General features: G+C 41.9%; 1 protein-coding gene and 1 pseudogene across 2 annotated transcripts in view; both read left to right on the forward strand.

Annotated features, from left to right (window-relative positions):
- CNIH3 (cornichon family AMPA receptor auxiliary protein 3) overlaps positions 1 to 26,495 on the forward strand; it is a 323,021-nt gene that overhangs the window by 132,066 nt on the left and 164,460 nt on the right. The window lies entirely within an intron of this gene.
- On the forward strand, positions 5,586 to 6,545 carry LOC129458159 (aldo-keto reductase family 1 member B1-like; annotated as a pseudogene).

Raw genomic sequence — 26,495 nt, forward strand, 5'->3', positions numbered from 1 at the left:
TTACCTTTGGGTGCCCTGTAGAATCTGTCTTCTTCCTTTCGCAGATGTAGCTATTCTCCTGAAGTTTATTGTTCACTTTTTTTTTTTTTAGACAGAGTTTTACTCTTGTTGCCCGGGCTGAAGTACAATGGAGTGATCTCAGCTCACTGCAACCTCCGCCTCCCAGGCTCAAGCAATTCTCCTGCCTCAGCCTCCTGAGTAGCTGGGATTACAGGTATGCGCCACCATGCCCGGCTTTGTATTTTTAGTAGAGATGGGGTTTCTCCATGTTGGTCAGGCTGGTCTCGAACTCCCAACCTCAGGTGATCTGCCCGTCTCGGCCTCCCAAAGTGGTGGGATTACAGGCGTGAGCCACTGCACCTGGCCTTGTTCACTTTTTTCTAAAATGCTTTTTTACTTTTTGCTATATTCCAAAATGACATGTTGTTTAGTTTTGAATGTTGTTGGACTTTAAACAAATGGAATCATACTGTATGAATTTTCTGCAACTTGTGTGTTTTACTCAGACATTTGATCTTGAGTTTCATCCGTGTAGTTGTGTGTCACTGTAATTAATTCCTATAATAAGAATTATATGGCGCTAGAGCATATAAATACACCACAGTGTGGTTTATTCATTCAGATGTGGATGAATATTTGCATTGTTTCCATTTTTAAAACACGATCTAGACAAGACTTTTTTGATCATTCTTGTATGAGTCCCTCTGCGCACATGTACAGGAGCTCTAGGGTATAATCCTGCATGCAGACCTGCTGGATTACAGGGCACATGCATCTTCATTCTTGCTAGATTATTTCTAATTATTTTTCAAGTGGTTGTACCAATTGACACTCTCACCAGCAGTGTGAGTGTTCTGGTTTTATCCATCATAGCCAACACCTGATTTTGTCAGACTTTTAAACTTTTGCCAGTCTGGTAGGTATGAAATAGTATCTTATTGTGGTTTGTTCTTTTTATCTGATTATGAATGAGGTTGAGAATATCTTCTTTCTTTTTTTTTTAGACAGAGTCTTGCTCTGTTGCCCCGGCTGGAGTGCAATGGCATGATCTCAGCTCACTGCAACCTCCACCTCCCGGCTTCAAGCGATTCTCCTGCCTCAGCCTCCAGAGTAGCTGGGATTACAGGCACCTACCACCATGCTGGGCTAATTTTTGTAGTTTTAGTAGACATGGGGTTTCACCATGTTGGCCAGGCTGGTCTTGAACTCCCAACCTCAGATGATCCACCTGTCTCAGCCTCACAAAGTGCCAGGATTACAGGCTTGAGCCACTGCACCCGGCCAAGCATATTTTCATATGGATATGGATACTTATGTTTCTTCTAAAGAGATAAAGTCTTGCCAATATTAATGATTTTTAAAATAATTTCAATTTCTATTTTAGATTCAAGGGGTACATGTGCAGGTTTGTTCCATGGGTATATTATGTGCTGCTGCAGTTTGGTACAATTGATCCTGTCACCCATGTAGTGAGCATAGCACCCAATAGTTAGTTTTTCAATCCTTCCCTCTCCCTCCCACCTCTAGTAGTCCCCAGTGTCTGTTGTTGCCACCTTTGTGTCCATGTGTACCCAATATTTAGCTCCCACTTATAAGTGAGAACATGTGGTATTTGGTTTTCTGTTTCTGCATTAATTTGCTTAGGATAATGGCCTCCAGCTGCATCCATGTTGCCACAAACGCCATGATTTTGTTCTTTTTTATGGCTGCACCTATCTTTTTCTATTAAGATGTCTTTTTCTTATAGACTTATATGACTTCTTTATGTATTTTAGATACTACCTCATTTGTGTGTTGCAACAAATAGCTTCTCCACTTTTAATTGTTTTTTAAATTCTCTAACAGTTTCTTTTGGTGAATGTATGTTCCAATTTTAGCTTAGCCAAACTTATCAAACCTTTCCTTTATAGTTTATATTTTTGTATAAACTATTTATACAACAACTTTGTATGCAATCTTTCTTACTGAATGTTATAATCACATTGCCTATATTATCTTCTAAAAGTTTTATAGTCTTGCCTTTCACGTTTTGTCCTACTACAGTCTACGTGAAATTGATGTTTGTGTTCAATAGGATAGATCCAATAGAAATAGGATCATATTTCTTTTTTTTTTCCTGTGTGAATACTCAGTACTCTCAGCACCGTGAATTTCCATACTGTGAGCAATGGCAGCTTTGTCATAAATGTACATATACATATGGATCTGTTTCTGGAACCTATTCTATTTCATTGTTCAGTATACCTCTGTGGCTCCACTATCTTAATTCCTAGAGCTTTTTAATAATTCTTGATACTTGATAGGGCAAGGCCTCTTGTCTTATTCTCCTTTGAGTGTGTCTTGGCTATTCTCGGTCCCTTGCACTTCTCTGTAAACTTTGGGTTAACCCATCAAATTCCCCCTAAACCCCTTGTTGTGTTTTCTTCTCATTGGGTTTTGAGGTCTCTCTTTTGAGAGTGGCCCTAATGCAAGATTGTCACTCTTTAGGAGAGGCCTGCCCTGAGGAGAGCTAGGATCAGGTATGTCAGCCAGGTGAGACACGGAAGAGGTGGCACAGCAAAACATATGAAATAACAGAAGCAGTTTTTAATTACTTAAAGATCACAGAGAGAAGAGGGCATCATAAAACCAGCAGGGGCCAGGCGCGGTGGCTCATGCCTGTAATCCCACCACTTTGGGAAGCTGAGGTGGATGGATCACTTGAGGTCAGGAGTTCAAGACCAGTCTGGCCAACATGATGAAACCCCGTCTCTACTAAAAATACAAAAATTAACCGGACATGGTGCTGGGCGCCTGTAATCCCAGCTACTTGGGAGGCTGAGGCATGAGAATCGCTTGAACCTAGGAGGCGGAGGTTGCAGTGAGGCGAGATTGCACCACTGCATTCCAGCCTGGGTGACAGAGCGAGACTCCATCTCAAAAACAAACAAACAAAAAAACCCCAAGCGGGTCCAACAGGAAGAGGGGTGCTGACTGGGACCTGCAGGGGCAACCAGAGGGTGGAAAGCAAAAGAGAGAGGGTGGCGGGGGGACCTGAGGGCCAAAGCCTTTTTTGGTGTCCAGGGCATTGCCCAAGCAGGTTTTCCACAGGGAGTTCTAACTGGTAGGTTTAAAGCAAGCAGGCATGAGTTCCATGGGGTCATGCTGTGACTGAGAGGTGGTCACTGCAGCATATCTGCACAGACACTGCAAGATATGGGGGTCAGCAGGGCAAGTCAAGTAGGTTGCATCTAGTTGTCTTATAGGGAGGTGGTCACCAGGAGGTGGTTTTATAAGGCAGATATCTGGATTAACCACACTGCAGAACTAGGAGGAGGTAGAGAACTAGAAATTGTGTCAAAGGCAACTAAACTCTACTTCTGGTATGAGGAAGTCCAACTTATATTTAAAATGGATGCCAAGGCAACATAGAATTATAAGAATTCACAGCCCAGTGTGGTGGCTCATGCCTGTAATCCCAGCACTTTGGGAGGCTGGGGCGAATCACCTGAGGTCAGGAGTTTGAGACCAGCCTAGTCAACATGGTGAAACCCTGTCTCTACTAAAAATACAAAACTTAGCTGGGCAAGGTGGCGCACGCCTGTAGTCCCAGCTCTTCGGGAGGTTGAGGGATGAGAATCACTTGAATCTGGGAGGTGGAAGTTTCAGTGAGCTGAGATCATGCTACTGCACTTCAGCCTGGGTGACAGAGTGAAACTCCATCTCAAAAAAAAAAAAAAAAAAAAGCACTACACCCCTGATCTAATTGAACCTACAGCAATCCTGTTAGAAGATTATTGGAGATTGATCCCTTGATGAATTTTAGGATAGGGTTTTTTTTTTCAATATTTCTGCCCCAAAAAATGCTGTTGGGATTTTAATAGCAATTGTATTCAAGCTGTAGATTACTTCGGGTAGTCTTGTCATCTTAACAATGTTAAGTCTGCCAATCCATGAAGAAAGGATGTCTTTTCATTTATTTATATCTTCCAGCAGTGTTTCATAGTTTTCAGTGTACAAGTCTTTTGCTTCCTTGGTTAAATTTATTTCTAAGTTGGTTTTTTGTTGTTGTTGAAACAGGGTCTCACCCTGTTGCCTAGACTGGAGTGCAACACATTGAATAACCTAGATGAAATGAGCAATTCCTAGAAACACATAATCTACCAAACTGACTAATAAAGAAATGGAAAATTTTACTAGACCTACAACTATTAAGTAGATTGAATCAATAATCAAAATTATTGACATACAATTGTTCATAATACTGCCTTGTAATCTTCTTTACTTCTGTAATATCAGTAGTAATGTTCCCAGCATCGTTTTGTATTTTAGTAACTTGAGTCTTTTCTCTCGAATTTTTAGTCAGTATCATCAAAGATTTGTTAATTTTGTTGATCTTTTCAAAGAACAAACTTATGGTTTTGTTGATTTTCTTTATTGTTTTTCCATTCTCCATTTTCATTCAATCTTCCTTTTCTCTTAGTTACTACTTCAGGAAGAGAGTATGTAGGAAGTGGGGGCTTAAAACATAAGGTGCAAGGTACAGTTTTTTTTTGGAGATGGATGAAAATGGGTCTGACTAGGCATAGAGGAAAAGCCGAGCTCAGCCGCTGCCTTTGCTGTGGAACTCTAAGCTGGAATTTAGGCAGTGTGCTACTTGGAGATCTTCATAAGGCTGGAAATTATTGACACTTAGCTTATCAATATGAGGGAGTCCAAGAAAAGTCCTTTTCTAAGGCAGAATAAGGAAAACTAGAATGAGATTAAGTGGAACTAGGTAATAGTAGTTCAGCAAATTAACCCTGAGTCAGGAATTCAGCAGGGTTTTTGTGTGAAAATATAATACCCCATATCAAAACTCAAGCATGAGAAACTAATTCTTGGGGAGCTATTTGGCTTTTTTCCATGTTTCCTTTGTGAAGGGAGTAGTCTCCCTACCTTTTCCCAGGGTAGGAAATGTGTGATAAAAAGGTAAAGGAGAGGTAGCTACAAGTGAGATCTTATTAACTAGGAAGGTAATTCACTTGCATGAAGATGCTTTGTAGTTCCTTCCATCTTTTTTTGTAAATGGTATTTCCCTTTTTCATATGTTCTTTTTAAAAAAGCATTATATATTTATAGAGAAAGGGTCTCACAGTGTTGCCCAGGCTGGTCTTGAACTTCTGGGCTCAAGGATCCTCCCACCTCAGCCTCCCAAGGTGTTGGGATTACACATATGAGTCCATTTTTTATATATTCTAATTAGAAAATATATAGTTTATTTTTGACATTTTAATAGTATATTTGTATATAAAATGCATGTAGGCTAGACTATATGCTACTTCAGTCTCTCTACCTATCCATAGTTGGGAAAATCAGGTAGGTCCCTGTGGCCATAATAAAAGGACCCACTGCTTCACGTCAGGTACCTACTAGAAAATAAGCAACTTCCCACTTACTGGCTTTGCAAATCCAAATCTATTAAGTGGCTCTACTGTCACAGTAAGTATTTCATTGTTGATTAGACCAGGCATTCTTAAAGACATAACTATTTTAATATTATTAAGTTGCTTAAAGAGTCACTGAGGTACATGGTTCTGGGTGGGGGTCTGGAGAGCGCAGCAGCCATGGCCAGCCTCCTTGTGCTCAACAATGGCACCAAGATGCCCATCCTGGGGCTAGGCACCTGGAATTCCCCTCCGGGCCAGGTAACTGAGGCTGTGAAGGTGGCCATTGACGTTGGGTACTGCCACATCGACTGTGCCCACATGTACCAGAATGAGAATGAGGTGGGGGTGGCCATTCAGGAGATGCTCAGGGAGCAGGTGGTGAAGTGTGAGGAGCTCTTCATCTCCAGCAAGCTGTGGTGAGCGTACCATGAGAAGGGCCTGGTGAAAGGAGCCTGCCAGAAGATGCTCATTGACCTGAAGCTGGACTACCTGGACCTCTACCTTATTCACTGGCCAACCAGCTTCAAGCCTGGGAAGGAATTTTTCCCATTGGATGAGCTGGGTAATGTGATTCCCAGTAACACCAACATTCTGGACGCATGGGCAGGCATGGAAGAGCTGGTGGATGAAGGGCTGGTGAAAGCTACTGGCATCTCCAACTTCAACCATCTCCAGATTGAGAGGATCTTAAACAAACCTGACTTAAAGTATAAGTAGGCGGTTAATCAGATTGAGTGCCACCCGTACCTCACTCAGGAGAAGTTAATCCAGTACTGCCAGTCTAAAGGCATCATGGTGACTGCCTACCACCCCTTCAGCTCTCCCGACAGGCCCTGGGCCAAGCCTGAGGACCCTTCCCTCCTGGAAGATCCCAGGATCAAGGCGAACACAGCCAAACACAATAAAACTACAGCCCAGGTTCTGATCTGGTTCCCCATGCAGAGGATCTTGGTGGTGATCCCCAAGTCTGTCACACCAGAACGCATTGCTGAGAACTTTAAGGTCTTCAACTTTGAACTGAACAGCCAGGATATGACCACCTTATTCAGTTACAACAGAAACTGGAGGGTCTGTGCCTTGGTGAGCTGTGCCTCCCACAAGGATTACCCCTTCCATGAAGAGTTTTGAAGCTGTGGATGCCTGCTTGTCCCCAAGTGACCTATACCATGTTTCCTGCCTCATTTTTTTTTTTTCCTTGCAAAGGTAGTATGGCCTGTGTCACTCAGCAGTGGGACAGCAACCTGTAGTGGCCAGTGAGGGTGTGTCTAGCTTGATGTTGGATTTGAAGAGCCCTGTCAATAGAGTAGCTTTGCTTTGCCCTTCTGTTTGCCCAGATGGGGAAAGTACACCCTGAATACCCTTTTCTGACCAAAGAGAAGCAAAATCTACCAGGTCAAAACAGTGCCACTAACAGTTGAGTTTTGACTGCTTGGAAATGTAATCCTTTCAGCAAGACTTCTCTTTGCCTCAAATAAAAAGTGCTTTTTGTGGGAAAAAAAAAAAGTCACTGAAGAAAAATTACAAAGATCTATAAATGTGTAGCAAAGTAGAATAGCCTTTGTACTAGTTTCAAATCGTGTCTCTATCACTTACCAACTGGGCAACTTTGAGTAGTGTATACATCTTCACTGTTTTTCTCAGGGCATGTTTGGGTGCAACAATTAGATACTTACTCAAGCTAGTACATATAAAAGGGAACTTTATTAAAAAGATATGGATCTTACAGCATCCAAAGAGCAGACGAACAACTGCATCCATTCTTGGTAACATTTATGGGAAACTGAGGCTTAGGTAGGTTAAGTCTCTTAACTACTAAGCCTTATGGGGAGAGGAAATCCATACATGTACTGAGCACTGCTTAGGAATGAATCAATTATGTGTTTTGTACTTACATGAATCTGCTATTTTTCTAATGTATGTAAATGCTACTCTGAGTAAGGAAGTTCAAATATATATTTAAGTGTGGCTTTTATCATGTTCTTTCTCAGCCAAGAGGCAGTCAATATACACGGGAGTATCCATAAACTTTCTTTTTACTTTAAAAATAGTTCCTTTTAAAAAAAAGTTATACATGTACATAGTTTAAAGAGTCAAATAGTAAAAGTGAAGAGCTTGATGGGAGTCCCCCTTCCATTCCCAACTTTGCCCTCCATTTCCTGCCCTTCAGAAGTACTTATAATTTTTTGGAATTTACCTACATATCTCTAAATAACATGCTTGTCTTGCTCTTTCTTGACTTTTTTGGTAGTAGGAATAATCTACTTATTTCCCACTAAGGAAGAGAGGGATTCAGTTTTCTTTATACACTTCACTTTCACATGTGGTTAGTTAACATTCTGTGTTTGCATTCTTATGACCTATGTAAATGCTATTCACAACTGAGCCATGTAGTATGCTATGATTACTATTTCTTTCCTGTAAAGCCTTTTGTTTTTTCTGAAGGTAATATTTGCCTTTTCTAGAGCCCAGGTTGGGAAAGCAAGAGTAAGTAAGCAAGCAAACAAACAAAGCCACAAAACTCAAAAACAAATCTAGAGGCATCACACATTACCTGACTTCAAACTATACTACAAAGCGATTGTTACTGAAACAACATGGTACTGGTATAAAAATGGGCGTGTAGACCAATGAAATAGAAAAGAGAACCCAGAAATAAAGCCAAATACAGCCAACTGATCTTCAACAAAGCAAACAAAAAGATAAAGTGGGACAAAGGACACCCTATTCAACAAATGGTGCTGGGATAATTGGCAAGCCACATGTAGAAGAATGAAACTGGATCCTCATCTCTTATCTTATACAAAAATCAACTTAAGATGGATAAAGACTTAAATCTAATACCTGAAGTCACAAAAATTCTATATGACAATATTGGAAAAACTCTTCTAGACATTGGCTTAGGCAAGGACTTCATGAACCCAAAAGCAAATGCAATGAAAACAAAGATAAATAGATGGGACCTAATTAAACTAGAAAGCTGCTACACAGCAAAAGAAATAATCAAAAGAGTAAACAGACAACTCACAGAGTGGGAGAAAATATTCACAAACTGTGCATCTGAGAAAGGACTAATATCCAGAATCTACAAGGAACTCAGACAAATCAGCAAGAAAAAAACAAAATAATCCCATCAAAAAGTGGGCAAAGGACATTAATAGACAATTCTCAAAAACATACATATATATATATACACTAATGCCCAACATGAAAAAATGCTCAACAACTGTAATTGTCAAGGAAATACAAATCAAAATCAGAATGCGACACCACCTTACTCCTGCAAGAATGGCCATGATTTAAAAATTAAAAAAAAAAAAAACAGATATTGGCATGGAAGTGGTGAAAGGAGAACACTTTCATACTGCTGGTGGGAATGTAAACTAGTACAACCACTGTGGAAAACAGTATGGAGATTTTTTAAAGAACTAAAAGTATTGTAGAACTATTGTTTGATCCAGCAATCCCACTACTGGGTATCTACCCAAAGGAAAATAAGTCATTATATGAAAAAGACACTTGCACATGCAGGTTTATAGCAGCATAATTCACAATTGTAAAAATATGGAACCTGCCTAAATGCCTATCAACCAACAAATGGATAAAGAAAATGTGGTGTATACATATACCATGAAATACTACTTAGCCATAAAAAGGAACAAAATAATGGCATTCAAAGCAACCTGGATGGAATTGGAGGCCATTATTCTAAGTGAAGTCACTCAGGAATGGAAAACCAAACATCCTATGTTCTCACTTATAAGCAGGAGCTTGCAGGGAAGGGTGGGAGGGAGGTGAAGGATAAAAAACTACATATTGGGTACAGTGTACACTGCTCGGGTGAAGGGTGGACCAAAATCTCAGAAATCACTACTAAAGAACTCTTCCATGCACCAAACACCACCTCTTCCCTCAAAACTATTGAAATAAAAATTTAAAAAATAAAAACAACAACGACGACAACAAAAAGCTATTCCAACTGATAAAATAAAAAGTTAAACATTTGCCTTTTCTGTTTGGTGGTTAGCTTTCTTTGTCCTTACTATTAATTTATTCCCCTAACTTGTTCCCAAGATATAAATCTGCCTCCAGTACTTAAACACATTAGGTATTTCCAACAATTTCATCTTCTTGATGATTCCAGAACCTTCTGACTTGCTCCCAGCTGGGCTAGTTATGCTCTATGCCTACTGCACAGCTGCCATCTTAAGGATTTCCTTCACCATTATCCTAGAAATTCCCTTTGCCTCCCTTGTTTTTGATCCCCTGTGTCTCGTATCCATTGTCTTTCTTTTTCTCAGTGAGTCTCTCATTTTGGTGACTGGTACTATTATTTGGTGTAGGTACTAGTACCTAGTATCTCCCTGATAAAGGTTGCATGAGAAGTGTTTTGAGATCTTACATATCTAAAAATGTCTTTATTCTGCCTACACACTCAATTACAGTTTGACTCTATAAAATTTTGGATTAGAAAACACTTTCTCTGCCTCATTATCTTCTAATTTCCAGTGTTGCTGCTAATCCAATGTCTTTCTGATTCTTTATACTTTTGTTGAAACTCCCTTCTCCCTCTTTCTCCTCTTTCTGAAAGCTTGTAGGATTTTCTCTTTAGTTGTCTAAAGTTTCACAGAGTATTTTTGTATTTTCATCTGTTGTGCTGAGAGTTCAGAGGGCCCTTTCAATCTGGAAACTCATGTTTTCCATCCCGGGATATCTCAATTATTTCTTTGTCGATGTCTTCTTTTTCATGTAGAGAGTAGAGAACAACTCTATTGAAATTTTTTGTTCAGATGTTGGACCTCCTGAAATGATCGTGTTTTTGTTTTCTTTTTTTTTTTTCTATTTTCTGTCTCTGCCTTTGACTCTATTTCTGAGTGATTTCTTCCATTTTAACTTCTTGCCCTTGGGATATTCATCTTGTCATCTTTTTTAATTTCTAAGAACGCCCTTTTTGAGGTTCCTTTTTGTCTTTTCATAAGCTCTGTTTCCTCCAAGTTGCTGTTTTCTGCTTATTTGTTTTGGCCTCTGTCTTTCATTGTAAAGGTTTTCCTCAAATGCCCCAGTGAGTCTCAGCCCATTGTATTTGAGTGGTGTCACCATAGAGTCCATTGGAAACTCAGAGCATGTTGGGTGTCACTTGTCAAATGTGGGCTTTACTAGGCTGGTCTGGCTGAAGAACTTCTTTGAAAAATCTCTTTATGTCCGTATCTCTAGGTCATTTGTATTGGGATCTGATTCTGCAAGGAAGGCTCCTCCAGTGTTCCATCTAGAGGGTAAAAGTCTGGCTGACAATGTCTAGGGACTGAGTGTATTATGGTTTAGATATTTGACTCCTGCAAACCTCATGCTGAAATTTGATCACCAGTGCTGGAGGTGGAGTCTAATGGGAGATGTTTGGGTCATGAGGGTGGATCCCTCAGGAAGGAATTGGTGTCGTCCTCATGGTAATGAGTGAGTTCTTGGTCTGTTAGTTCCTGAGAGAGCTGGTTGTTAAAAAGAGCCGGGAACCTTTCCCCCCTCTCTCTTCCTTCCTCTCTGGCCACATGAGCTTTGCACAGACCAGCTCCCTTTTGCCATTTGCCATGATTGGAGGCAGACTGAGGCTCTCACCAGATGCCCAGTGTTCCAGTCAGCAGAATTGTGAGTCAAATAAGCCTTTTCTTTTCTTTATACCCAGCGTCAGGTATTCCTTTCTAGCAACACAAACGGACAAAGACGGAGTGAACATAAGCCTGGGGAGGATGTTGGTGGGGAGTGTCTCAAAATCAGTCTGTAAATCTTCAACAGATTCCTTGCTCATGTTTTTAATATGCTATCCCTACCCTCAGCTGTGCCTAGAATCCTGACATTTTACCCCAATAAGAGAGTAAATATCTAGTCTTCAGCCAAGTGCTGAGGGAATGATGGGCTGGGGAGTATCTAATTATTATCTTAAATAGACTTTGTGTCAGACCCCTTATATTTGGCCCCCACTTTCATCCCTACTCCCAAAGGTACCTGGGCTGGTTTAGGATTCAGCCTTCTAAGTCAGTGATCAGCCACTCATCCATCTGCTTTCCAGTTTCTGTTACCATTGTAAACCAAAAAGTATCTGACACAGGCCTCCATCAGTGTAGAGGTTTATTTTGCCAAGGTTGAAGACGTGCCTGGGAAAAGGAGACATAAGCCACAGTAGGATCTGTAGCCTGTACTTTTTCTGAAGAGGATTTCGAGGGCTTCAATATTTAAAGTGGAAAAGTGGGCAAAAGGGGAAAGGGCAAAGCAAAAAAAGAAGGTCACATTCTTGTGAATCCACATGTTACACATGAAAAGGAGGGGTAGGCCAGGCGCAGTGGCTCATGCCTGTAATCCCAGCACTTTGGGAGCCCAAGGTGGGCGGATCATGAGGTCAGGAGATCGAGACCATCCTGGCTAACATGGTGAAACCCTGTCTCTACTAAAAATACAAAAATTATCCATGGTGGCGCATGCATATAATCCCAGCTACTTGGGAGACTGACGCAGGAGAATCGCTTGAACCAGGGAGTCGGAGATTGCAGTGGCCACAGCCCGATGACAGAGCAAGACTCTGTCTCAAAAAAAAAAAAAAAAAAGAAAAGGAGGGATAGAGGGAACAGTTTATGTATTCACCTTGTGCTTAATGAATCTGCACTTTACATAAGATAAACATAGAGTAGAGAAAGCAGTCAAATATGCATTCATCTTGGGGTAGATGAGGACAATTTCTAGTATCCTCTTTTCCCATACCATGAGGATAGGTTGTTAATTTACATTGTCAGGGTGAGGGAGGCCCCCGATGGAGACATATGGCCTCTATCTGTGGCTATCAGTTTAGGAACAAAAGAAAATGCAATTTTTTTTCTTTGTTTTTTTTGTGACTTGGCTTCCAGGCTTAATTTTTCCCTTTTGGCATAGTGAATTTGGGGTCCTGAAATTTTATTTTCCTTTCACACCATGTTGCTTTTGTCTTTGTCCTTTTCACTTTGTTCTGGGGATTTAGGCTTTACCCAAGTCTTCTTGAGGTTTTGATGGTTTTTTTGGAGAGATTGGAGGCTGAGTGTGGTTAGTCTTCTATCTTTAACCAGAACCCTAACATTTCTTGAAGTAAAAAAGGCATCATTACAGGGAGAAGACTGGAAATCATTGCTTAGTGATTCCTAATCAGTTCTCTTACTTTCTTCTACGCTTTTGAAAACCTTTTCCTTTCCTGTTTCTTTTTCACAGGTTTCTACTATGTCTTGATTAATTTGATTGTGTGTATTGACTAATTGAGTGGTACAAACAATAATCAGACACATGACAAATTGCTCCTTGCTCTTGAGAATACAATATGAAGAGCCCAAGGCATGTTGGATACCTCCTTATGGGCTCCCTTTAAGAGAAGTAAATTGTGCTTTTTTTGAAAACAGTGCTGTTGCATATAGTTGGCATCATGAGAGAAAAAAAGAATTGTCATTCTTATGAGCCCATTATTTTGTTATTGATTGGTTGGCTTTTTAAAGGTGACAGGCATCATTTTTCTTTTCTCGGAAGATGATTTAAGGTCATATTTAGCTCATCTTCTTTGCCAAGGATCTTTGGGGATAACATTTAAGTCACTTATAAACCTAGACTTTGAGAGACAGACTCTTCATACCTAAATTACAGGGGGATAAGGAGGACGCTGGGAAGCCTGGAGAGCAGGTAGCTGCAGCTGCACATCCTGGATGCCTTTTCACATCTCTGGAATCAGACTGAGTGTGCGCGAGGTTGTAACATTAAACATTTATCTGTACAGGTGATGGGGGTGGACATGCACAAAATAGGGAAAGAATCATGATAAAAAAATTGGACAGAGGGGGTGTGGGGAGGGCTGGGGAAGCTGGTTCCTCTTCCTGACAACCTTTGCATTTTCTTTCATAATGTTTACATACAATTCAGCTGTTTGGCTTTGACATGCTGAGGGCCTGGGGTTCCCTTCATCCTTTCTTCGTGCCTCCTCCAGCTGTTCCTGGGTTTATTTATTTCTTTTAACTGCTATTTATAGGCCATAGGTAGCCACAGATGGCCAGGCCTTAAAGTGTGTTGGTGAATAAACAGAATTTTAGAGGTAAACATTTTCTTATTATGTGCAGAGACAGATGTGGCTGGGCTTTTCTTTTGTAGGGTTTGTCTGTGACAAGTATGTTACATAAAGATAGAAAAGAACAGAACACGGTTTTTTTTTCCTCCCTGTTGTAGCTACCAGTTAATTTTTAATCTAAAATAATGGTGATGGATTTTGAAGTGCCTGGGGTGGTAGCCTGTGTGCAATACACCTGGATCAATCACCGCAGAACTTCCTTCTTATGTGTATATGTAATGAAATGGAAGACACGTTATTCACCCAAATTCTTCTTGGAGAGAAGGAGTATGAGTTTGGAGGAAATATTTTGAGAAGCCTGTTGAAATCAGGGTGGGGGACTCCAAGTGGCATATTCAGGAATCAGAAGGTGTTCCAAATGCCTTCTAAAGAGGCTGAGACCTGCCATCTGGAGGACTTTGTTTTTCTGAATACTAAGATGGTCAGGTCTGTAAGTTTGGAGGTTTGGAGCTGCCATGTATCTAAATTGTTCCTAATAATAGAGGGGAAAAAGAATTTGCCTTTGTTCATTCACTTATCTATTCATTATTTCAGACATTTTCGTTGAGTCCTTTCTCTCCATGGTACTCGGCCGCGTTGCTTAAGCAGATGTGTTGCTGGGGCACACAGCATGTGCTGGGAGTTTACAGAAGCTTCAGAATATACATGGACCATCTTCCTGGGGCATTAGTGGACTCCATAAGTGGATTATGGAGATGCAACATTCATCTCTGTTTGTAAAAACATTACATTTTAAAGAAGTTATTCTTGGTACACTTGAGTCTGTGCTCTTAGATATTTCCTCCTCTTTCATAGTATGTACTTACTGTCCCCAGGCACATGCAAAGTGGTGTAAGAATTCACAGGGTGGAGAGGACGTCTGTGGCAGTGGACAGTCATGAGTGACCACAGAAGGCTTTCTGGAGGCAGGACTTGAGGTGTGTTTCAAAGGACTGGGAGTGTGTATTAGGGAAAATTGGTGAATATGTGTTTGGGAGGGGGCCATGCTGGGTGAGGGAATGTCATGAGTCCCAGCTCAATGGTGGAAATGTCAACCAGAGTGGACCAGTTTGGCCAAACTATGTGAGAGTGAGGGATAAAATCTGAATTGCATATGGGGATCAGTGGGTAAGAGACACCCATCAACTCTCCCATTCATTATTAGAAATTTCTGATGATTTTGGACATCATCAAATGGATAGTTTAGGGAAGATAACAAAAGGATGGTAAGCTATGTTGGAGGGTGAGTTTAGATACCAAGTTGTTTGGTTTAGTGATTCTAATCAGAGATGCACTTCAGACTTACCTGCAGAACATTTTAAACTAACGATGATGGGGCTTCTACCATTGGAGACTCCGATTCAATAAGTCTGTTGTAGAGCCTATGGAGTCTGTATGTGGAAGAGTTCTTCAGCCTATTTTGTTACATTCCCTGGCTAAAAATCCGTGAAATAGGAGGTGATTACAATGGCCTACTTCTAATGTAATGGAACTTGGATTTCAGGCGGCGGCAATGGAAATGGATAAGAAGAGTTGAATTTGAAAGACTTTGTAATACAAGAATAAGCAAGACATGAATTGATATTACACCAGTCCCTGCTCCAGTGTATGTGATGTTCTGGACCATACCCCACTTCCTGTCATATCTTCCAGATTAGCATAGCTAAGTTCTGCAACTCATTCACCACTGCATTGGCCTCACTTACAGCCCTTTCTTTGGAAATAATTTCACTGACAGCATAGTTCTTTGAGGACTTAGTGGACAACTTTTAAAAAGGATATTTTTGCACATCATTATTGCTGACACTATTATTACTCATGTTTTAAAAGCTATTTTATTATAAATCTCAGCTTGTGTTTTGTTCAATTCTGCTCTTTAAAAGAAAGTTACAATACACAGAACAAAGGCATTAGAAAAAAGAAATTTTCAAGTTTCTATTGCATAGAGAAGTATACAGTCCCCATAAACATTCCAGGTCTAATTTGTCCTTGAACATCCTTAGAATAATGGGAGACTTAGAGACAATATTATGCCTGGCAGTATTTAGGATAGCAAGGCACTTCTTGATTTTGAACAAACAGGATTTAAGTTTTGTTTGGGGGCTAGAAAAATAAATAACCAGTTCTATCACAAACGCTTTATGCCAGAGTAGACAATATTTCATTAAAAGACAGAGAAAAAGTGCTGATGTAAATCTTTACTTTTTGGGAAGCTGATTCTTTTTGTCATGGAACAAAGACTGGTAAAAATATTCACATTTGCAGTCATCAGGATGGCAAAACTTGAATTTGATGCAGAAATGCATTTATCATTTGATATATTTTTTCTGGCTGCATGATTCAGCATTTTGATTTGCATTGACCATTTTGGAAAAATGAAGCATTTCTTGGTTGTGAAATAATTTGTTTCTTTGGAATATTCCAGTTTGTGGCCTAGTTGACTATGTAGTGTTTTCCCCAGACTTAGTGTAAGATAAGAAAATGAGAATCTCAGCAATGCCATAGTGGGTTGGCCCAGCATTAAGTCTATGAGGATAGACCAAGGGACATCTTTAGGAATGGGAATGACACAGCTACATCTGCTGACATAAGCTTCTAAAGAACCCCTCAAACGTGCTGACTTACTCAATAATCTGTTAGAGACCAATAAAGCATGAATTCATGTGAAAAACTCTTGAAGAGCATTCAGTTTTCAGCTTGCATCACCTCTCTCCATTTCCCTCCCATTGAAACCCCAGCTCTGCAGCACATCACTCAAGTCCTTCAGGGTTTGCTGCAACTTACTTTTCCTTACCATTCCTGAGATGTCATTCTTGTTCATGCCTCCACGCCTTTGCACTTGCCCTTTGTTCATAATGCCTTCCTTGCCTGTTTCCCTAGATCAAATCCTTCTCACTTATTTTTCGAGGCCCATCTTAACGTCTCCTCTACCGCAAAGCCCTCCAGACCCTGCAATCACTCAACACGTGTAATGAGCATCTGCCATATGCCAGGCACTGTGCTGATGTTGTGACTAAAGATGCATAGAGGACATAGTCTCTTCAAGGGACCACATGTGTGCTTCCAGAGCCATACCCTACACGTGCCCAGTAATATACTGCTGATATTAAACCAAAGCACAGTTCTTTTATTCTTTTTTTTTTTTTTTTTCTGAGACAAGGCTCTGCTCCATTGCCCAGGCTGGATTGCAGTGATGCAGTCGTGGGTCACTGCAGTCTTGAACTCCTGGGCTCAAGCGGTCCTCCTGCCTCAACCTCCCAAGTAGCTAGGATTACAGGCACATCACCACACCTGGATAATTTAAAAACTTTTTTTTTTTTGTAGAGATGGGGGTCTCACTATGTTGCCCAGGCTGGTTTTGAACTCCTGGGCTCAAGTGATCCTCCTACTTTGGCCTTTTGAAGTGCTGAGATTACAAATCTAAATGAGCCACCGCACCCAGCCCATTCATTCTTATAAGTCTCCAGTTCCTGCACATACACATGAATCAATGGCTCAAAGGAGGATGTAGATAGCACAGGGGTCAAGGTTTAGCTTTGAACTGCAAACTAGATTAGATTTTTAAAAATCCATAACCAGCATTAGTCTTGAAAGCCATACTACGTTGAAAGAGAAAAGGGCTTTCTAGAGAACACATTTTCCCCTACATGGCAAGAGCCATGAATGAAGAGAGAACTCAGGACATCATGGAGGAAAAAGGAAAGACTTCCTTCCCCTAGTACTGCAGAAACGAATGGGACCGAGAGGGAAGTTTTCATGTGAATGATCTGGTTCTCCCCATGGGATCTGAACCTTGAAAAGGGACCTGGTAACAACCAGATGATCTGGGGACTTTGGGAACTTTAGGGCCATGTATTAGCCCGTTTTCATGCTGCTGCTAAAGAGATACCCGAGACTGGACAATTTACAAAAGAAAGAGTTTTAATAGACTTACAGTTCCATGTGGCTGGGGAGGCCTCACAGTCATGGTAGAAGGTGAAAGGCATGTCTCACATGGTGGCAGACAAGAGAAGAAAGCTTGTCAAGAGAAACTCCCCTTTTTAAAACCATCAGCTCACATGAGACTTACTCACTGTCATGAGGACAGCGTGGGAAAGACCTGCCCCCATGATTCAATTATGTCCTACTGGGTCCCTCCCACAACATGTGGGAATTCAAGATGAGATTTGGGTGGGGACACAGGCAAACCATATCAGGCCAGTACTTTGCTTCCCTGGGAGACTTTGAGCCTTAGAGAAAGTCTGGATTTGTCAGGACCGTTGTCTCAGCATGATGTGTATAGCAGGTTGAACAGTGTCCCCGAAGTTTGTGTTCACCCAGAACCTCAGAATGTAACCTTATTTGGAAATAGGGTCTTTGCAGATTTAATTAGTTGAGAATCTTGAGATAAAATCATCCTGGATTCAGGGTAGGCCCTAAATCCAATGACTGGTGTCCTTATAAGAAGAGGAGAGGACACCCAGAGACACAGAAAAGAAGGCCATGGGCAGATGAAGGCAGAGATTGGAGTGATGCTGCCACAAGCTGAGGAAACTGGAGAGCTGCTAGACATTGGAAGAGTTGAGGAAAGATTCTCTTCTAAAGACTGGCAGGGGAGCATGGCCCTGCTGACACCTTGATTTTAGACTTCCATCCTCCAGAACAATGGGAAGGAGAATAAAGTTCTGTTGTTTGGAGCCACCCAGTTAGTGGTAGTTTGTTCCAACAGCTCTAGAAAGTGAAAATCGTGTGGAAGCAGCAGGGCAGTGCTGGAGCTTTGGGTCATGCGCCTGGTTGCCTATACCCACGTGCTCTGCCTGTGGGATTCACAATTTACACAGGCCTGAGTGAGAATGGAGGTGCGCTGAAGGAGCAGGCAATAGTGAAGAGTCAGGGTTCAGGAGGGGAACCAGAGACCCAGGACTTCAGAACTGCAGCTTTTGGGGTCAACACAACATCCCAGAACATCAAGACACCAAGACAGATCAGCTAGGACCCTGCAGTAGGATATCAGTATCCAGATGAGACCAGAAGCAACCCAGTAGAAGCCAGGGGACAGTGTATGGACCACAGAATTCATGCTTGATGCCATCAAGGTAGGAAGTTGCTGCCTGCACCGAGGTACCTACCCTCCTGGGAAGGAAGCAGGTGTCTGGCCAGAGCTCCTTTGGGAAGGGAAGGCACACCTGATAGAGAATTTGACCTTGGAAAATGAGTGCATGTTTACCTGAAAGAGGTATTTTGAACCTAGAAGAGCCTGGGCTACTTTTTATTGAAAAATTTAAGATCTGTGTGGTGTGCGTATATGTGTGTGTTGTCATTAAGGATTGATCACAGGCCGGGTGTAGTGGCTTACACCTGTCATCCCAGCACTTTGGGAGGCCAAGGTGGGAGGATCCCTTGAGCCCAGGAGTTTGAGACTAGCCTGGGTAACATAGGGAGACCCCATCTGTACACAAAAATTTTTAAAAAATAGCGGGGCGTGGTGGTGTGTGCCAGTAGTCCCAGCTGCTCAGGAGGCCAAGGCGGGAGGATTGCTTGAGCCAAGAGGTCAAGGCCTTAGAGAGCTGTGATCGCACCATTGTACTTCAGCCTGGGTGACAGAGTGAGACCCTGTTTCCATTAAAAAAAAAACAAACAAACCTAAAAACTAACAAATAATTAATTACAAGATGAGACCAGTTATGGAAATACATTTCTAGTTTTTGCCTATTTTAGTTACAGTATCTAAATGTCAACTCCCATCTCACCCCATTCCTAGATATTTGCTGTATTCTGTTGTGTTTCCCCCACCCCCATGTTTGTTCCCTCCCTTGAACTGTCAGCCTCTTGTGGGTAGAGACGACATCAACTATCTTTCGACATACATTTGGATATCTGTGCCTGCAAGACCTAATAGGACAATTCTAACACACGGTGTCATCTCACTGAATATTTGTTGAATGAATGAAAAAATTCAGAATGTATGAATAATTTTTTAAATGTTTCCTCGATAGCTTTCTTTTATATTTTAAAGGCTGTCTGGATTTTCTTAGTGCCTTTGCCTCAGACATGCATACAGCAGGAGTGTGAGATCTATGGAGTGGGCTCAGGTCATGGAGCAAGGAGGATGGCAGGGGCTCCGATGATGATGTCTTAGGAAGAATTCCCATTTAGGATCTTTCCAAGCACAAGAGTCATGGCCCAACGGCAGAGTGTCCTATGCCCACGAATAAATCAAGGACAAAGAGGACGTTTTTGGAACCAGCATAGTTTCTGGTAGGATCTTTGCCACTACTTAAAAAAAAACAACAAGCATTTAAACTCCCATAGTGTAAATTAATTCAGATGTAAATAACCATTCAGACAACCAGGAATCTGACAAGCAGAGGTGTCTGCCAACATGTCCTGAGTAATTAGCTGGATTTTTGCACTTTTTTCTTTTTGCTGGCAGCACTAGGCAACACTTACTTATTTCTTAGCTCCACTTGATGGTGCTGATTCTAGGAGTTAAAAAAAAAGACTTTGGATAATAAGGGCCAGCTTCTCAGGCTTTGGAACCTGCTGTGGGAGTAAAGGCTAGCCTTCAAAATTTCTGTTCTTAAGTCTGGAGGTGATTAACATTAAGTCATGGGCCAGCCACTGCCTTCTTCCTGACCCCCTGTTTTTTTTTTTTTTTTGGAGCCATTTTACTGAGAATCATGACATCTATCAACTTCCCAGATCCCTGCGAGAATGGATTGAGGAGTCTGAGCTCCGGAGATCAAAGTGGCTAAGGGAGCACCGTTATCGCTGTTAAGAAAACCTGCAATGCACGAGTTGAAACTTTCTAAGTTTGGATCTGCTTTTGCCTGACCTCTGCCTGGATAGTAAGGCAGCTGAGTGATTCACAGGCACAGAAATGCACCACGTTGCTATTCCCAGACCCTGCCACAAAAGACTGTTGAATTCCCCATGTCTCCATGCTCACTTCCTGTCCTCACTGTGAATGTGAAGCACTTTGAAGATTTAACACATTATAGAAACACACAGCATCATTTTTATAATAAGTCTACATTCTGAATCAAAATAATGGTTTAGTCTTCTCAGATGAGAGGGAATATCTGGGGCTAAATGAGGGTAAGTCACATACTTTTCTATGTGCAGGCAAAACTGATTTTGTTCTGAGTGAGCTGCAGCCTGCAGCCTCTTTTCAAAGCTGACTCCCACGGGGTTTGGCCAGGGCTGCTTTTTGCATGAATTGTTGACAATCAGACACCTTTATCTCTGATGGCTGCTCTACAGCTTAATGTGACATTTCTGTCCAAACTCAACTTTTGATGACAAGAAAAGATTTTTAATCCAAAATATACACACAACTCCCCAGCCCCAGGGAAAGGGCTTCTTTGTCTTAGAGCACTTCTTTGAGTGCTCTTTGGGTCGCTCTGTAGCTCACTTGCAGCATGGGATTGAGAAAGGAAAAGTGGAGCCCAGGGCAGGCAGGGGGTTTTCCAGCTCCTCTGAAGAGGAGGCTTACCAGTGGGACCTTACTGTTTTGCTCGGAAGTTTGAGAGTTACCAGTTCATCAGGATATCCCCCTTTTTTTTTTTTTTTTTTTTTTTTTTGAGATGGAGTCTCGCTCTGTCACCCAGGCTGGAGTGCAGTGGCATAATCTCAGCTCACTGCAACCTCTGCCTCTCGGATTCAAGTGATTCTCCTGCCTCAGCCTCCCCAGTAGCTGGGATTACAGGCATAAGCCACCAGGCCTGGCTAATTTTTGTAATTTTAGTAGATACAGGGTTTCACTATGTTGGCCAGGCTGGTCTCAAACTCCCGACCTCATGATCCACCCACCTTGGCCTCCCAAAGTGCTGAGATTACAGGCATGAGCCATCACACCTGGCTGATACCCACTTTTAAATGCCAGTGCTGTACTTGGCATAAAGTAGACCATGAATAAATCTTTGTTGAATAAGTGAATGAATGATTAAAGCCCAAATTCCACTATATGGCCATATGAGAGATTTTTGGCTTACTGGTTCCTTTGGGTTGTTTTACCTCTATAACTTCCTCCCTTTTTTTTGTAACTGCTCTCCATCTTAACCTGAGCATGGATGTGTATATGTGCCAAAGAGTCTCCTTTTTCCACATTATCTTTGTTTGTGCTGCTATATCAGAATACCTGAGACTGGGTAATTTATAAAGAACAGAAGTTTATTATCTCACAGTTCTGGGGGCTGGGAAGTCCCAGAGCATAGCACCAGCATCTGGTGAGGGCCTTCTTGCTGTGTCATCACATGGCAGAAGGAGGAAGGTCAAGAGAAGGCAAGTGACCAAACTTGCAGCCTCAAGCGCTTTTTATAATTGGCATTAATCTATTCATGAGAGTGGAGCCCTCGTGACCTAAACACCCCCCCTTAGGTCTCATCTTCCAACACTATTGCATTTGGGATTAAGTTCCTAACATGTGCTTTTTGGGGGACACATTCAAATCATAGCTAATGCCTTTGGCCTTTCTTCCCCACCCCACTCCCTACCCAAGAGATAGGTCTTAGTTACATTTCTGGCCTCTGTGTCCAGAGCCTGGCGGGACTTCTGGGGCTTCATTTATACATTCCTTTTTCCTGTAAGACTTACAGGGTTCTTGCCTCAGAAACAGCTCCCACCCCTAAAGTTACATATATAGAAACATGATGTGGGAGGCAGTTGGAAAAGGTAGATCGAAGCTTCTCTTGAACTTGTTTTTATTTAATCCAGGTTAGCATTCAAGGCTACCTGATCTACCTTTCTAATTATATTTCCAGTTTCACTTATTATTCACTCTAGCTAAGCAGGTCTATTCAGTGATCAATGAAAACAATATGCACATTGACACCCTGCACCGCTTCACATATCTAGATTCTACCTGTTCTTCTAGCTGTGGTTGAATGGTTAGGTCCTCTGTAAAGTTTCTCCTCTATTCCAGCCACTGTTCTGTCAGTACTGGGAAGTCATTTATATTCTGCACTGGCTCCTTTGTAAGGTGCAAAGTTTGAGAACCAGCTCTTCCGTGGGACTCCTTGGGTTTGAATCCTAACCCCACTGTTTACTAGCTGTGTGTCCTTGGCAAAGTTACTCAACTTCTCTATGTACCTCTGGGTCTTACAACTGGCAGCTGAGAAGAGCTTGGTCTTACTGAAGAGATGAGTTTCTTGGAGGCCCATTTACATGATAAAGAGAGACCACAGACTGATCAGGCCCAGCTATCTTGGCAACTGCTCCTTCCCTGAACACCAAGACACAAAAGTTGGAGAATGGTTCCAACTGGAGGACTTGTGGTTTTATAGGTTTCAGATACTATACTGTAAAACAGCCCATTTTTATTCTCAGAGGCTTAAGCTGTCAGGTTCCTTTTACCTCTCTCCAGGAAGTCAGCATCCCTAGGCCTCCACCTCTGGGGTACAGGGAGAGAGCTTTAGAGTCAGATGGATTTGGGCATGACTGCTAGCTGACTCTGCTATTTACTATATGACCTTGGTGCCTGATCTGTCTGAGTTATCGTTTTCTCATTGGTAAAATAGGGATAATACCCACGTTGCAGAGTGTGAGAATTTAAAAAGAGTGCAAGGCAAGTGCTTGCACAAGGTCTGATACCAGGAAGCAATCAACATAGATTATTAATAGCCACTAATTATAAACCGCTTTTGTGGAACATAAAGAGTGGCTGTTGTGGTTGGGTCATAATGACATCTGATGCTCATTCAGATGACACAGGCAGGACTTTTTTTTTGTCCCAATGTGAAAGCTTCTTCATTCCGTGTGTCTGTATGTGTGTGTATATGTATGTGTGTGTATATATGTGTGTGCATGGTATGTGTGTGTGTGTGTGTGCATACATATATGTGCACAGACAGATCTTTATTACTGTTTCAGGCATCCTTTACATGAACTGAGAAAAATGGAATAATTAAGCACCTCACGGCTTTTAAAAGCTGAGATTCTGGTCGAGCTTAGAAGAGTAAAAGACAAGAGAGCAGAACTCAGTGAGCAGAGAGGGCACTCTCAGGACATATTGAAGTCAGTGCCTAAGAGGTAGAAAAAGGAAGGGAAATCACGGCAGTGATATTCAGACTGTAATATTAGATTTGACATCAATCTTGTGAGTTGTGGACTTGTTAGCTGTAGAGTTAAACTTAGTAGCCTCAGATTTTCAGCAGGATGCCTGAAACAGCAATGAAAAATGGCACACCTGCTCATGGCTGATGGAAGAGCAGGAATATATTTCACATCTGACAGGAAAGCTCAGGACTTTAACTTTCCTACTGGAATTAGCAAATCAGAAAAAAATGACATCACAGAGTTATCATGCCCAGCCCTGTCTATTGACTACCTATGCTTTAGAATGGCAGAGGGCAGAACTGGGGATCTAGTTTTGACAGCTGAAGTTGGGAGGTGTGGGCATTTGGCATGCACCAGGAAGCTCCCCTACTCAAGCTCCACAGGTTCTGAGTAGGACGATTCCCCTGACAGACATCTGCTTCCTAAGCAGTACTGTGAAAATAGATGATACATCTCCAGGTGTGGAAGGAGCCAGGGCCCAGAGCTAAATGGGGAGTTTCTAACAAAGGCTCATTGTGATATGTTTACAGTGCCTGTTTAGTGGTGCTAATAATAGGAAAATCACTTAATTTTCATTGGTGGGAAGATGACATTTAGATGAGCGGGAAATGCAAGCAGGAAGCTACATCCCATTACTCTGTCTCCCTGGCCCAAGGACTGTCTGAAATGGTCAGTTCTGTGGCTAGAGGTTCTCCCCGATTCCCATCCCCAGATTGGCTATGTTACTTCTTCTTCTTTTTTTTAACTTTTTTTTTTTTTTTTTTTTGAGACAGGGTCTCACTCTGTTGCCCAGGCTGGAGTGCAGTGGCATGATCTCAGCTCACTGCAACCTCCACCTCCCAGGCTCAAGCTATCCTCCGGCTCAGCCTCCCAAATAGCTGGGGCCACAGGCATGTGGCACCATGCCCAGCTATCCACTCTGTTACTTCTTAGGCAAAAACATGGCTTGCTGATTTGCTGCGCCCAGTCCACACAGGCCATCTGGTTTTCAGGTCACAACTGCTACACATCTGCGGGGCAAAGAGAAATTAAGTGGCTTGCCTAAAGTCACACAGCTTGAAAGTGGGAAGCTCAAAGCTTCCCAACTAGCTTGTCATCTGACTCAGTTCAGTTAAAAATACCTCTGTTGATATTGAATTTTCCTAACACAAAGAAATGATAAATATTTGAGATAATGTTTATACTAATTACCTGATCTGATCACTGTACATTATATGTATCAAAACATCATATGGACCCCACAAATAGGTACAATTATTGTCAATTTTAAAAACTTTAAAAATAAAAATAAAACAATGTCATTAAAGGACGTGAGCAAATTTAGGAAAAAAGTACTTCCATTGAACACACACTCTATCCAGAGCCTTGTGCTGGGTGCATCCATAGACATTTGCTCCCGTCTGTTGCTGTTCTTATCAAGATAATAGATGGCTTCTGTGCATCTCTGTTAGATTTCAAGCTCCTTATAGGCAGGGATTGTGTTCAGTTTATTGTGCCTGCCGAGTAATAAGTGCTCTAAAGTAAATAAATGAAAGGTAGGCACTGCCCCTGCTAACCAGGTTACCAATGGCTGGGAGAAGGGGGAAATGAGGAATTATTGTTTAATGGGTACAGAGTTTTAGTTTGAGAAGTTGAAAAAGTTCCGGAGATGGATAGTGGTGATGGTTGCACAACAATGTAAGTGTAAATAATGCCACAGAACTGAACACTTAAAATGGTAAATTTTATGTTATATTTATTTCGCCACAATAAAACAAAACAGAAAAGTGCTCCGCAGCCTGAGGACATGTGACCCCTAGAGCCCAAGCCTGGCCCAAGTGGCCTGGGCACTTCACGCTGACCCAGTCTCCAAAGCCTTTGCACCCCGGCTTGTCTGGAAGGAGTTGGAGCAGGTGTGGGAACTGGAGCAAATGGAGGTTTAGGATTTGGAGCAGATCTTATCTAAGCTATAAGAGCTTCATTATACACGTCCCCTTTCCAGAAGCCATGAGTTCTGTCTGTAGTGGGTACCGTTCTATGTTATTTTATGTGATGGTTGGTCCGGTGCAGCCACATGGGGCAGGCTCTGGAAAAGGAAGTTTATTACACTCACAGGTCCTGGAAGCAGGAGGTGTGGCACACAGGGCCACAAGGGAAAGCACCAGTGTAGGTCAGGAGGCAGAAAGGGCCGGAGCGAGGGAAAATCTAGGCCATGGCCTTTACTGGGGTTTGCACGGGAAAGGTCAGGCGGAGCAGCGTAAACAGTTTTGGATTGGCCAATTTGCTTTATAAATGGCAGGTTTTGGGCTCTCTAGGGATGGTCTCTAGTTGCCTGGTACCTGGATCTGGGATGACTAAGGCAGAGGAATATTGCTTCGTGTAGTTACAAGTCCCATAGAAGAGATGTGGCTAGATAGGCCAGCCCCTGCGGGGGCAGTCTCTCTCTACCCGGAAAGAGTTTTAAGATAAACATCAAAATATACTGAAAATAAAAATATAAGCACACATTGTTTTACTGCACTTTGCTTTATTGTGCCTCGCAGATATTGTATTTTTTACAAATTGAAGGTTCATGACAACGTTGTGTTGAGCAAGTCTGTCAGCACCATTTCTCCAACATCATGTGCTTGCCTCATGTCTCTGTGTCACATTTTGGTAATTCTCACAATATTTCAAATTTGCCCTGCTGTCAGGCTGGAGTGCAGGGATGTGATCACAGCTCACTGCAGCCTTGAACTCCTGGACTCACGTGATCCTCCTACCTCAACTTTGCAATTAGCTGGGAATACAGGTGTGCACCACCATACCTGGCTAATTTTAAAATTTTTGTAGAGTCAGAGTCTCACTATGTCACCCAGGCTGGTCTCAAACTGATGGGCTCAAGTGATCCTCCCACCTCAGCCTCCCAGGGTGCTGGGATTACAGGTATGAGCCACCATGCCCAGCCTGTGATCAGTGATTTTTTTTTTATTATT

This window comes from Symphalangus syndactylus, chromosome 19 (assembly GCF_028878055.3).
Source record: "Symphalangus syndactylus isolate Jambi chromosome 19, NHGRI_mSymSyn1-v2.1_pri, whole genome shotgun sequence".
NCBI lineage: Eukaryota > Metazoa > Chordata > Mammalia > Primates > Hylobatidae > Symphalangus > Symphalangus syndactylus.